Source organism: Onychostoma macrolepis, chromosome 23, assembly GCF_012432095.1.
Source record: "Onychostoma macrolepis isolate SWU-2019 chromosome 23, ASM1243209v1, whole genome shotgun sequence".
NCBI classification, from domain to species: domain Eukaryota; kingdom Metazoa; phylum Chordata; class Actinopteri; order Cypriniformes; family Cyprinidae; genus Onychostoma; species Onychostoma macrolepis.
In genome coordinates, this window is record NC_081177.1 from 9,222,150 (window position 1) to 9,235,276 (window position 13,127).

At 37.1% G+C, this 13,127-nt stretch overlaps 1 long non-coding RNA gene across 1 annotated transcript; it reads right to left on the reverse strand.

Annotated features, from left to right (window-relative positions):
* Positions 1 to 2,843: 2,843 nt before the first annotated feature.
* Positions 2,844 to 3,918, reverse strand: LOC131532635 (uncharacterized). The gene is made up of 3 exons (XR_009268932.1): positions 3,796 to 3,918; positions 3,296 to 3,476; positions 2,844 to 3,083 (listed from the first exon to the last, which is right to left on the reverse strand). It is a non-coding gene; the product is annotated as an uncharacterized LOC131532635 (long non-coding RNA).
* Between the last annotated feature and the right edge of the window lie 9,209 nt (positions 3,919 to 13,127).

A 13,127-nucleotide genomic window follows, 5' to 3' on the forward strand; every position in this document is an offset into this window, starting at 1 on the left:
TGGCCACTGGATGTTCAACATGGCACCTCATGGCAAAGAACTCTCTGAGGATTTGAGAATTAGAATTGTAGCTCTCCACAAAGATGGCCTAGGCTATAAGAAGTTCGGTAACACCCTGGAACTGAGTTACAGTACAGTGGCCAGGGTCATACAGAGGTTTTCCAAGACGGGTTTCACTCGGAACAGTGAAGTTAGGTCCTCGTGCTGTGCATCAGGTGCAGAAGCTGGCTTCAAAAAACAGACGCATGAGTGCTGCCAGCATTGCTTTAGAGGTTGCAGAAGTGGAAGGTCAGCTTGTCAGTGCTCAGACCATACGCTGCACACTGCAAAAAGTCATTTTGCATGGCTGTCGTCCCAGAAGGAAGCCTATTTTGAAGCTGGCTCACAAAAAAGCCTGCAAACAGTTTGCTGAAGACAACCTGGCCAAGAGCATGAATTACTGGAACCATGTCCTGTGGTCTGATGAGTCTAAGATAAACTTGTTTGGCTCAGATGGTGTCCAGCATGTGTGGTGACGCCCTGGTGTGGAGCATCAAGAAAATTGTGTTTTGCCTACAGTCAAGCATGGTGGTGGTAGCATCATGGTCTGGGGCTGCATGAGTGCTGCTGGTACTGGGGAGCTGTGGTTCATTAAGGGAAATATGGATTCCAACGTGTACTGTGACATTCTGAAGCAGAAGATGATGCCCTCCCTTCAGAAACTGGGCCGAATGGCAGTTTTCCAACATTATAACGACCCCAAACACACCGCCAAGGTGACAACTGCCTTGCTGATGAAGCTGAAGGTGAAGGTGATGGAGTAGCCAAGTATGTCTCCAGACCTGAACCCTATTGAGCACATGTGGGTAATCCTCAAGCGGAAGGTGGAGAACCACCATGTGTCTAACATCCAGCAGCTCCATGATGCCATTATGGAGGAGTGGAAGAGGATCCCAGCAACAACCTGTACAGCTCTGGTGAATTCCAAGCCCAGGAGGATTAAGGCAGTGCTAGATAACAATGGTGCCCCTACAAAATATTGACTTTTGGGATACAGTTTTGACATGTTCACTTAGGGTGTACTCATTTTTGTTACCAGTTATTTGGACAATAATGGCTATATGTTGAGTTATATTTAGAGGACAGTAAATTTGTACTTCTATACACTCTCTAAGTAAATAAAGGTACAAAAGCTGTCACTGGGGCAGTACCTTTTCAAAAGGTGCATGTACCTTTGTACAAGCTGCACATTGACTACTCTAAAACATATCCAAGTTTAATTTGTGTAGTATTGTCCCTTGAGAAGATATACTAAAATTTTTGATGAAATGTGAGGGGTGTACTCACTTTTGTGAGATACTGTATACACACACACACACACACACACACATATATATATATATTAATATACACACACACAATACTTCCAAGGACCTAAAATGTATATAATATATATTAATTATTAGTGCTGTCAAACGATTAATCGCATCCAAAATAAAAGTTTTTGTTTACATAGTATATGTGTGTGTACTGTGTATATTTATTATGTATATATTTAAGAAAAATGTTAAGTTTATATTTTAAATATATTTATATAAAATATAAAATATAAATTATATGAATATAAATATATACATGTAAATATTTTCAAAATGTACTGTATGTGTGTGTATTTATATATAAATAATAAATATACACAGTACACACAGATATATTATGAAAATAAAACTTATTTTGGATGCGATAAATCGCGATTAATCGTTTGACAGCACTATCAATTATATATATTATTTGTATTTATTTAAATTTATGCAAAAGTGCAGCACTTTAGATGTGCATTAGTTTAACAAAATTCATGCTGTCGAGGGTGTATGTCTGATTATTCCTATTCATGTCCATTTAAGCAAAATAAGCTAATTGTTCTTATTTCCTTGCTCAATTATGATATTTTGGAATAATTGGAGCATTTAGGTGGTACTGAGGTGGGATATGGGGAAGGTTAGGGGCAGGTTTGGTGGTATGGTTAGGTGTAAGGGGGTAATTATAGATGTAACTATAGAAATGAATTACAGATGTAATTACAGTATGGTATTTTCAAATATAAGTACAATGTAAAAACATGTACACAATAAGTGCATTGTATCAAATTATCTTTAAATGTAAGTACACAGTAGTTAAGGACACTTAATATAAAGTGGATCCAAATATTCTGAGACACGTGGCTCTTGATGACCATTGAGATAATTTATATGGCATTTACTGATAGCTGTTAATTCTTTGATCCTCCATTTAAAGCTGGGCCTTATCTGTCTGTACTTGACAGATTTAATGTATATTTCAATTGTTAGTTTAGTAAATGTTTCTGTTATAATATTTATTGGTTTGCCTATACCATCTGCTTGTATCAAAGCCAAAGTTTTAGTACAGAGTCTCATTTACTGCAATATGATATTTTTGGACTTGGAAAGAACCTGTAGATACATCTTTTTATGCTAAAAACTTAAGTTGGTAACAAGCTAGAATACTTGGTGCAAAAAAGGCCTAAAGGATGACCCTAAACCCACACCTTTCTGTATTTGGATAGTGTGACTAACAATTTAAAGGGACAGTACACCCAAAAAAGGAAAATTATGTCATCGTTTACTCACCCTCATGTCATTCCAAACCTGTCTGACTTCTTTACATACAGCAACATTTATTTTGAGAAATGTATTAGTGTTTTTTTTTGTTTGTTTTTTTGTTTTTCATTCCATTCAATTAAAGTCAATAGTAACAAATACAGTTCCTAAAAATATCATCTTTTGTGTTCTGCAGAAAAAAGAAATTCATACATGTTTGGAATGACATGAGAATGAATACATGATGAATGTTCATGTTTGGGCTGAACTATACTTGAAGGTAGTTTTGGAACAGTACAAGCAAACATCAAGGATTAGACCCCTACTTACATCAGTTTGTGTGATGATGTTGATCTAAAACCAGCTTTAGCAGCTTATCAGTCATCAGAACTCAATCCAGATCATCATGTGATGTGACAGCTGCAGGCAGAGATGCTGGAACAGTGTGGATGGATGGACTGAATTGCATGGATCAATCCTGCCAGACTGACAGTTATGGGAAATATTATAGTTAAAAATAACATTACAGTACATTGTGTTATTCCTAATTTCTATTCCATTGTAATTTGTCAATAAAGAAAACAATAAATAAAAATAATGGGTTGAATTACAAATGTTACGTCAAAAGTAATGTTTTCCTCAAAAGTAATTTAAAATAGAATAGTTCATCCATGAACGTTTCATGAAAATTGACTCACCCTCAGGCCATCCAGAATGCAGAGTAAGTTTGTTTCATCATCAAAACAGATTTGCAAAAAAAAAAAAAAAAAATCTTACGTAAATTTGGACTCTCACTCTGACGGCACCCATTCACTCCAGAGGATCAAATAATCTACATCTTGGATGGCTGATGCCGAGTTCATTTTCAGCAAACTATTCCTTTAATGGCAAAAAAAAAAACAAAGAAATCTGAGAAATCAGGGCTACAGAGGTTTCAGCATACACAAATATCCAGCTATAAAGGGCCTCTGTCTATCCCACCGCTGTCAGAGAAAGGTCATGGGCAATAACAATCAAACGTATTTCATTATTCTGTTGAACAAAAAAGAAGAAGGTGAAGAACTAAAATGAGATAGATAAAGGTAATTTAGTCATCACATATTCATAAACGTACAGAAAATCCTCCCTCACTCATTATAGCATCCACTTTGTTCCCGAGCTCATAGAAAAATAATCAAATCGGTAATATTTTACTGACCTCAAATATCACTGCATCAAAATCTTTGAAAGACTGCTCTTCTGCAATCTAAAGCTTGTTGCTGTTGTTCGTTTTCACTTTTCACAGAAAAATGGATCAATTCCATTTTAACTTGTTTACGGGAATGTTTTTCATCAGCTACAAAAGAAAGCGATCGCGTTCAAATATTTATCGAAAAGTCTGTGTAAAGAAAGAAAAAGTTGCTGCGTTGATTTAGATAATACATAAGCACTGAGCCAAAGAGAGTCTGATTGTTTGAGCAACTCATATAAAGACGTTTATCTGCGATTCTCTTTGAAAATATTCCTATTAAGCCTGTGAGAAAATCATTCCCTGTAGTGTCCACTATCTAAATATATGATGTCTATGTTTTTGTGTTGCACAGCAGATAAAAGGCATAGTGAATAAGTCTGAAGTGAACAGGGCTGGGATTAGTAAGCTTTATGTGTCTGAATTGAGCTTTTAATTATTCACAGCCTGTTACTGAGAGTGAAACATGTTGAATTCACATTGTCAACGGCCCCTTTGTTTTTATAGTCTATGCGTGTGAGAGACAAACAAAACATGAGTGAAATGTTCAACTAATCCGAAGAAGATTCCAGAGAAAACATCTGTCAACGTTCAAGGCTTAAAAAGAGGTTTATCTGCTAAACGTTGTGCCGTGTGTTTTGTTTTGCTTTGCTTTGAATCAAATCGCGTCGCAATTCATTAGACGGCGAATCAAACGAAGCTGTGCTGTGAAGCGCTAGCTCGCTCACCGGTTCGTTCCGGAGTCCTGGGAATCGGAGTTATAAAAATATCACATATTGGTATGCTGCGCAGACAGATCCAGGTATAATTTAGGATGTGCACTGTCAGTATTCACTGACATCAGCCCTCCCACATCCCCAAAGGTCTCTCGCTCTTCCGTGGAAAGTCGCGAGCGCACATTCACGCTGCGGTGTGCTCTAGTTACCACAGCAACCGGGCCGAGGCAGTTTATTGTATATTCCGCGCACAGTTCCCGACCCCTCCGTCCTCAACAAGTCAATCAAAAACACTTTTTTCCCCCGTTTAATCCCTTACTAAAAACATGAAAAGAGTTAGCATCTGGAATCGCATAGACGAGTGTCAATCAGCATCAGCCTCCTCTGAATGTAAACAACAACGACTACGACGACGATGCCACAAAGGTAAACAATTCATTCATTTTCAGTTGCCGTTCTGGTAATGACAGAATGATGCAAGCATCTGAAAGGCCCATTGAAAACTGACATCTGTGACACATCAAACAAATTTGACACAACAGATCTGCTGTTTTATGTGGCGTACACATGCAGTGGTTCAGCTGGAGGAGTGTATGCTGTCAGAAGTTGAAATGGATGCGTAGAGTCACTTAGATTAGGTCACAAGCGGGGTTCTGAGGCATGAACGGCCGGTCACACTGGCTGACGAAGGCAATTAGAGTTTTGCTAAATGTGTCACGTTGCTCTGACAAGGCTGACCTATCTGGAAGACTCATAATTGGGATGTCAGGTGGAGGTAAAATAAGCTCAACAGTTAAGGAAAGTTCTACTGAACTTCTATACGTCTAAATTTAGATTGAAGAATCAAATGTCTGAGAAGAATATGTGGCCCTTTAGGAGTGTTTAATTTCTAAAAGTCCACAGGGCACTTTTTTTTAGAGCCTAAAGCATGCACTAGATTATTTGTTTAACATTATGCATCTGTACATGCAACATGACCTGTCAAGCTACAAAAAAGACAAAATGGGAACCAAAAAAAAAACCCCCAGAAAGTAACTGTGAAGAAAAAGAATTGTCCATTGCATTCAGAGAAAGAAAGAAAGAAAATGTCATTACTGCCAAAGACTTTGTATCATAATTTTTTTGTTGCGCCATTGTGATATGCAGAATATCAAATGGCATTTATTAGCTTAAATGCTTAAACCAAAATGGGTCTTTTTCTTCTTCCATTTTCTTTGGTGTTCTTTTTGTAACTTAACAGTCATGGTCACTATGACAGCTTAAAAATTAGCAAAAAAACTTTTGCGCTGGGTGAGTAGAGAAAAAGGCAGTCAAGGCCTCGCTATGTTAGATCGCTGAACACACTGTGGATTTAAAGCATGCCTTACGGTATTTTTTAGAATAGTAGATTTTATTCCATTCTTCACTTTTCAATAGGGATTCTCATTGCTCTCCATAAACAGTGAAAATGTGTTGGTGGAGAGAGCCACGACCTTGCTCAGAATTCTTCTTGCTCCAAAAAGTTTTTCTTATACCCACTTACGATTTTGAATTGGTTTCCTTTTTATTCATAAATATGCATAAACATAGTTCTCCCAGTCAGCTCTCAGTGCTGTTTAAAAGAAGTCATATGCCCATTTTTTGACTAAGATTTCTGTAAGATTTTTTTCTTTTTAACTTTAGTAAATTAAGTTTGACTAAGTTTGAATGGAATTTCACACAAAAGCAAATCGTGCAACCAAGACTGAACATAACTTGGCTATTAAAATAACAATTACCAAAAGGTAAGTGCGCAAGAATGTTCACTGAAAGAAGTGTTTACACATCATGTCTGTCATGAACTTCCCACCTACGTTCTTGGTAAAGAGCTTAACTATTCATTTATATTGTATTCAAGGTCTGTGATTACTTTTATTGTAAGCTTTGTGAAAATGTTCACCCAATTCAAAAATAATTTTTCGAACAAGTAACAATTTTTGAAGGAGTTTCAGGGTCTACCACTTCAATATTTCTATACCTTTGAGGTTTTCCAAATCCCTCATATGTTTGAGAAACAAATTATTCATAGAAACATTGTCAAGGTCACAATCTTTCCCATTTGTGCTTGCAAAATTACAAGAATATTATATCTAGAGCTTTTCTGTATTGATTTTTTTTTTTACTTTGCATTGAAATATTCCTCCACTTTTCTCAACTTACAGAAAATGTTCTGTCTGTCCTCACAAAAACAGTGAATTTTCTTCCCCAATCTCTCTCTCGCTCCTCCACAAGATTCCTTTCCACACACAAATACAAACATTTTCTTTTTATTTTGATTTACTGCATTTTCATAGCTCAAATTGATGTCTGCTCAGCCGTAAGATTGTATCCTCTCTGTCTTCTCCAAAATAATTGGCCTGTAAAATACATCTACCTACTGTGATAACGACATTTTTTAAACAGAAAAACATTGTTACAGAGCTTCGTTTAGCTGGAGAATGAGAATGAGTCGCTAGTTATAGCTGATCTGTGGAGATGGTTAAATGTGAGAAGCTCAGGGCAGGCAGAGAGACATTAGCTGTCTGCTTCACATAAAAGGCTCAGTGCACATCCTAATTGCTTGCATTGTAAATGTTTATGCTTTTTTTGTGACATGATTTCGTAACACGGCAGAGTTCTGTCACTCAGTTTAGTCTACATTCTGTTCTTTAAAACCAAAGATTAAAAAGTGTGTATGTAAGCACAGGACAAAATACATTCAGATTCTTATGGCTATAACATTGATGCTAGCAACAGTTCAGTCGAGTGATTGATTCCCCGTGAAAATATCAACTGACTAAATGTACACTTTGAATATAAGTCATTATTAAGTCTCTTATGGATAAAATCATCAAAAATAAAGACCATTTCCAAACAAACAGGCAGTTCTGCCTCAAACGTATGCCAGTTAAGCCAAAGATGCTGTGTTGGGCCACTCAAACAAAGCAAGCAATGTGTTTAATGCTACATAACCTTTTTTTGTTGTTGTTTCTTTGTTTTTTGTAATTGTGAACAGTTTTTAAAAGACCCATTTTTGTTCTTATAGAACATTTTAATAATCTAAGGCCCTGTTTACAATAATGCATTTTCGTTTTAAAATGGCATTTTAAAATTAAAACGATCCTCGTCTACACTGGCGTTTTCACTGCGTTTCAGAAACAATCTCCGTCCACACTACACAACTGAAAACGCATGTCACATGACCTACGTACCTACAGTCTACGAGCTTGGAGCGGTCGAATGGGGAATCTACTTAAATCTATGGGTACAATGAGCATGATGTTATTGTTTACACGGTCGTCAAGGATACGCAGAGCGAATGTGGGCAGCCACGCCATCGTTTTCAAAAGTCTCTGTTTTGGTCTGTTTACACTGAAATGCAACCCTGGAGTTTTCAAACTAAAATGGGGTCTGCAGCATTTTCAAAAGTCTCCATTTTCAAGTGTCGAAAACGGCGGAGTAGTGTAAATGACAGGTATACCTGTAGCAAAAGTTATGCATTTTAAAACGAAAACGCACTGGTGTAAATGTAGCCTAAAGAATTGTTTTTTCCCACTATAAAAACTATTTTGTTCAATGGAAAGACTCCATGGATGTAAAAGGTTCTTTATGGAACTATATTCCAATAAATAACCTTGATTTTCAAGAATTTATGTAGGCTTACTCAAAGTTTTGGCCCTTCCCCAAGAGCTGTACTTGCATAACTACAAAAATAGTGAATGAATTTGCCTCAAAAGGACTTTGACTCTACTTTAGCCCCACTTCTATGTCTTCTTTCTACTGTACCTGTCAAATAAGTGACAACAAGTCAGAAAAACCATTGCAGTCCTCCATGTCCCTCATGTACATGTTGTGGACACACTTCAAAAACGGAGTGGAGAGCTTTTACACCACCTGAGGAGCTCACACATATTAAGTGAAAAACATTTTTCCGATGACAAAAGCACGTGAATTTGACAGTGTGGTTGCGAGGTGTTGCAAATCCACTTCTCACGGCAGAGAGGTCTGGTGCCGTCCACTCCCTGTGTAGTGACCACAAATCCAGGATGAGCAGCACCTCAAATGCCACAGCAATCCGTATAGCTTACACCACCGTGCTAGGGATTTATCATGCATCCAGTACATCCAAACAGCAGCCGGACAAGCAATTCATCCATTTTCACTGTGAGAATTATCATTGTGCCTGTGGGAAAAGACCCGAAACTCGAGCTCAGTGCCATGGCAACTGTTAACTTATGATTCTGGGGCTCTTGTGCGTGTTTGAGAGGCATGTGGATGTAGAATATGAAACGCAGAAATGGGAAGGACACAGAAGAGCCCGGAGTGCTTAGAGGTGAATGTCCAAATAACTTTCTTCCGCGAATCCTTCCTTCCCTCTCATTTTCTCCTTCCATTTTTCCTGACCTCGCTCTTTTTTTTCACCTCTATCAAGTACGGGCCAGCGGTTAGCAACACAGGTGGTTAAAATAAGTGTCTGCGATGGCGTCTCCTGAAATGGCAAGGGATGAAAATGGATGGAGGTTTTCAGAAGAACGATGACCCTTCTAACTCAGTTGTTCTCGAGGCTAAAGACTAACTAAAGACTTTAGGGAGCATTTGATACAAAGCAAGTGGATTATCAGGGTTTCTGCATCATTACCACTGAGGTCAAAGATGAATCTATACTAGATTGAACATATCAGTAATATTAGTCGTACCAATTATCAGTCTTAGTTTGAGATTACCAGTTTAATAAATCAAATTACCTTTAGTCTTGCTAAGACATTGGGCCATTGCATTGAGACATACGGAGTATAAAATAGCTGTTTCTGTGTAAAACTTCAATGTAAATCCTATAAATAATCAACCATTTTAAAGGGGTGGTTTACTGCTTTTTTTCTTTGCTTGATTGTGTTTATGGGGTGCAATATAACATGTCTTCGTGTTTCGTTTGTTAAAAAACGCCTTATTTTTCATATATTTCACCTTTATTGTAAGCCGCTTTCTCCTCTGTCATTTGAACGACCGGTTGACTTCCTGATTCTATGAAACCACTCCCTCAGAAACAGGCAATGGGCTCAGATTGGTTAGTTGGGCCGGTGTGTTGTGATTGGCTAAACTGCGTACTGCACATTGTCCGGAAACTTCACGCCCATTACCTTTACAGGCGACAGCTGCATGTGCTCCGGTCAAATGTAAATAATGGTGTCAATATTGCCGTATCAGTTTGAACCAGAATCAGACCCAGAAAGCGGTAATGAAGAGAGTCAAGCAGAACTTTCGCAAGCACGGCTCTTACAAAACGTTTCTGAATGGAAGTTTGCTGTTGTGATTACATATAATTTTTTGAAGTTTGTACACGTTTGTCTTATACACACAAAATAGCATCGAACTAACTGGCCACTATAACCAAACAGCGTTGGCTTGTGTTTACGGTCTTGATCAAATCGAAAAATTACGTCATAAAGTATACATGGAAAATACATTTACAAAATTAGTACATAATTACAAATTCGGGTCCAAAATGTTTGTACGCATTTGTCATAGACACACGAAATAGCATTTAACTAACTGGCTACTAAAGCCAGCGTTGGCATTTGTTTACGTCCTTGATAAAACTAAAACATTACGTCTGAAATTATACATGCAAATGCATTTAAAATTATGAAATCTTACTTACAGGTTGTGGCCCAACAACTGCTGCCTCTGGTTTTAAAGTTGTAACTGCTCCATGTTTTAGTAATAGTTTCTGTGTGAATCCGGCATTGAACTCGTGTAGATTCTGGAAGCTGTCTTCCGTTAAATGCGCAGCACAGAGAGCTAAATTAGGATTGTAATTGTCAGGAACATAATCAAACATAAATTTTAACCATTGTTGACGAACTACAGCGTCCGTAGGAAGCCGAACACAGAAGACCTGACAGCTAGGTGAAAATAAGACCGTTTCGACGTCATGGCTACAACTCTCCACAATAACTCTTCCTCTTCTACAAAGCCGCAGAACATGGCCTTGCCCCCTTTTTTGCATGTTCCGGAGGGAGGGGTTGATGCAAATTTATGGGTTTTTTACGTATGCAACCCGGGAAGTATCTCGTTGTAGTCCCATATGAGTCGTTTTTGTAGGCATTAAACTTCCTGATTTTTAAAAGACGATATCTCCGCTTACGTTGAACTTTCAGCGCAGCAACTTTGCAGATACTGTTCATGCACCAACAGCAACATCACACACTATTTAAAATGAAAAAAAGTGAAATCACAGTAAACCACCTCTTTAATACAATTAGCAAATAATATTAAATAAAAATCATACATATAATGAAAATGTATATGATAGATTGAATGACAGAATGGCAAAACGATAGAATGACAGAAAGTTAGATAGATGGATGGATGGATAGATGGACAGGCAATAGATAGATGGATAGATAGACAGACAGACAGACAGACATAACTTTAGACATAATATTGAAAGACAGACAGACAGACATAATTTTAGGCATAATAATGAAAGACAGACAGACAGACAGACAGACAGATAGATAGATAGATAGATAGATAGATAGGACAATAGAATGATAGACAGATAGTAATATACATTTAATTATATTAAAAAAAGTTTAGAGTCTGCAAATACATTATAATTTACAATTTTAGGTTATGTGATACATTTTTGTATAAATTCAAAGTTCCAAACTCCTCCTATCCTCATAAATGACAAATCATTGCATAATTTTTAATTCCGACAAGGTTGTGCTGCTCAGACTTTTCCATTTGTACATCTCAGGTTCATTGTAGGGTTTGCAGCAAACCCCCAATAGGCCTTATTAGATACATTCAGCTACCATTGGTCTTGGGTCAGTGCTCAGCTCGCCCACATTGTCCGGGGTTTGAAGGCTGCTGAGATCTGGATAGGAGTCACACCAGGGTCAAAACACCTATTGAGGAGATGGAGACAACAAAACATTCTCTCAAGAAGACAGCTGAATGCGAGGAAAACCGGCCTGGTTGGGATCACATCTCTGAAGACACATATGAAAAATGTAAGTAATACACATGATATGATTGATTAAAGCCAATGATGAATTGCAGACCTGAAGAACCACAACACAACTAAAGGTGAAAAAAATAGCTGCAATACAACTGAACCGTTATCAGAAACCCAACCAACCTTATGATTGGCTGTTTAAGCCGAACAAACTAAAGCTCTCTGTGTCACAACTCAAATAACACGAATAAACAGGAATACGCTTTGAAGATTAGTTTAAATGAAAAAGCTTTGATGGAAAAACATGAAAAACCCTTATCGCTGCAATTGTTTGACTATATTTCTGAATTAGACTATAAACGGCTAAGTGTAGCAATTGTGAAAAGTTCCTTATCAGCTAATCCAGGAGAGAAAATTACTGCTTTTCAGAAGTTCTTCTCGCGCCATCTAATTGACACTCAAGAGTGAAACAAACACTGTTGTGAAGTGCTAACTATGAGAGCCACCTAAATGAGACCAGTCTCATTAGCAAACGCTTTTTTTTTAGATCGTCCTCATATCTAACTAGCACTTCATCCGATCTGAATTTGAATAAAACACATTTATGGATCCACAGACCTCGCTTTGGTCTCTTTAAAAGAAAAATTCATGATTAGATTCTCATTCATCTACAGAAAAGCAACAAATGAATGCTAGTTAGTCTTTTGATGACAGTTTTATTGAACTAAATGGAGGTATTTATGGCATTTAAAATGGGATATGGAGGTTAAAGGTTAATTAGAGGAACAGAAAATTCCACAGCAATGTATTATTGATAAATGTATGGCTTAGTGTAGACAAAATTATTCAACTTTCCTTTTTAAGTTACACTAAGCATTTATGAGTAGAAGTGCTTGGGGAAGTGGTAAACTTCTATTAACATAACCATAGGCATATCTTATCATTAGCTAAATCTTAGTATATATGCTAAATGTCAATATGCTGTGATGCTCTATACCAAATGTAATGCTGTTCAAAAAGCTTGGAGTCAGTAAATTTTTATTTTATTTATTTTTTTGTTTTAAAGAAATGAATACTTTCATTCAGCAAGGATGGATTAAATTGATCAAAAGTCAAATTAAATCAGTTCATAAGGTTACAAAAGATTTCTATTTCAAGTAAATGCCATTATTTTAAACTTACTATTCATCAAGCATCCTTAAAAAGAAATGAATAAATAAATAAATAAGTACGTAAGTATGTATCCCCATTTTCAACACTGATAATAAGATGAAATGTTTCTTGTGCACCAAATTAGCATATCCCAATGACTTTTGAAGACTGGAGAAAATTCAGCTTTGCTATTGCAGAAATAAATTACATGTTAAAATATACTGAACAAAATTATAAACGCAACACTTTTGTTTTTGCCCCCATTTTTCATGAGCTGAACTCAAAGATGTAAGACTTTTTCTATGTACACAAAAGGCCTATTTCTCTCAAATATTGTTCACAAATCGGTCTAAATTTGTGTTAGTGAGCACTTCTCCTTTGCCGAGATACTCCATCCACCTCACAGGTGTGGCATATCAAGATGCTGCTTAGACAGCATGATTATTGCACAGGTGTGCCTTAGGCTGGCCACA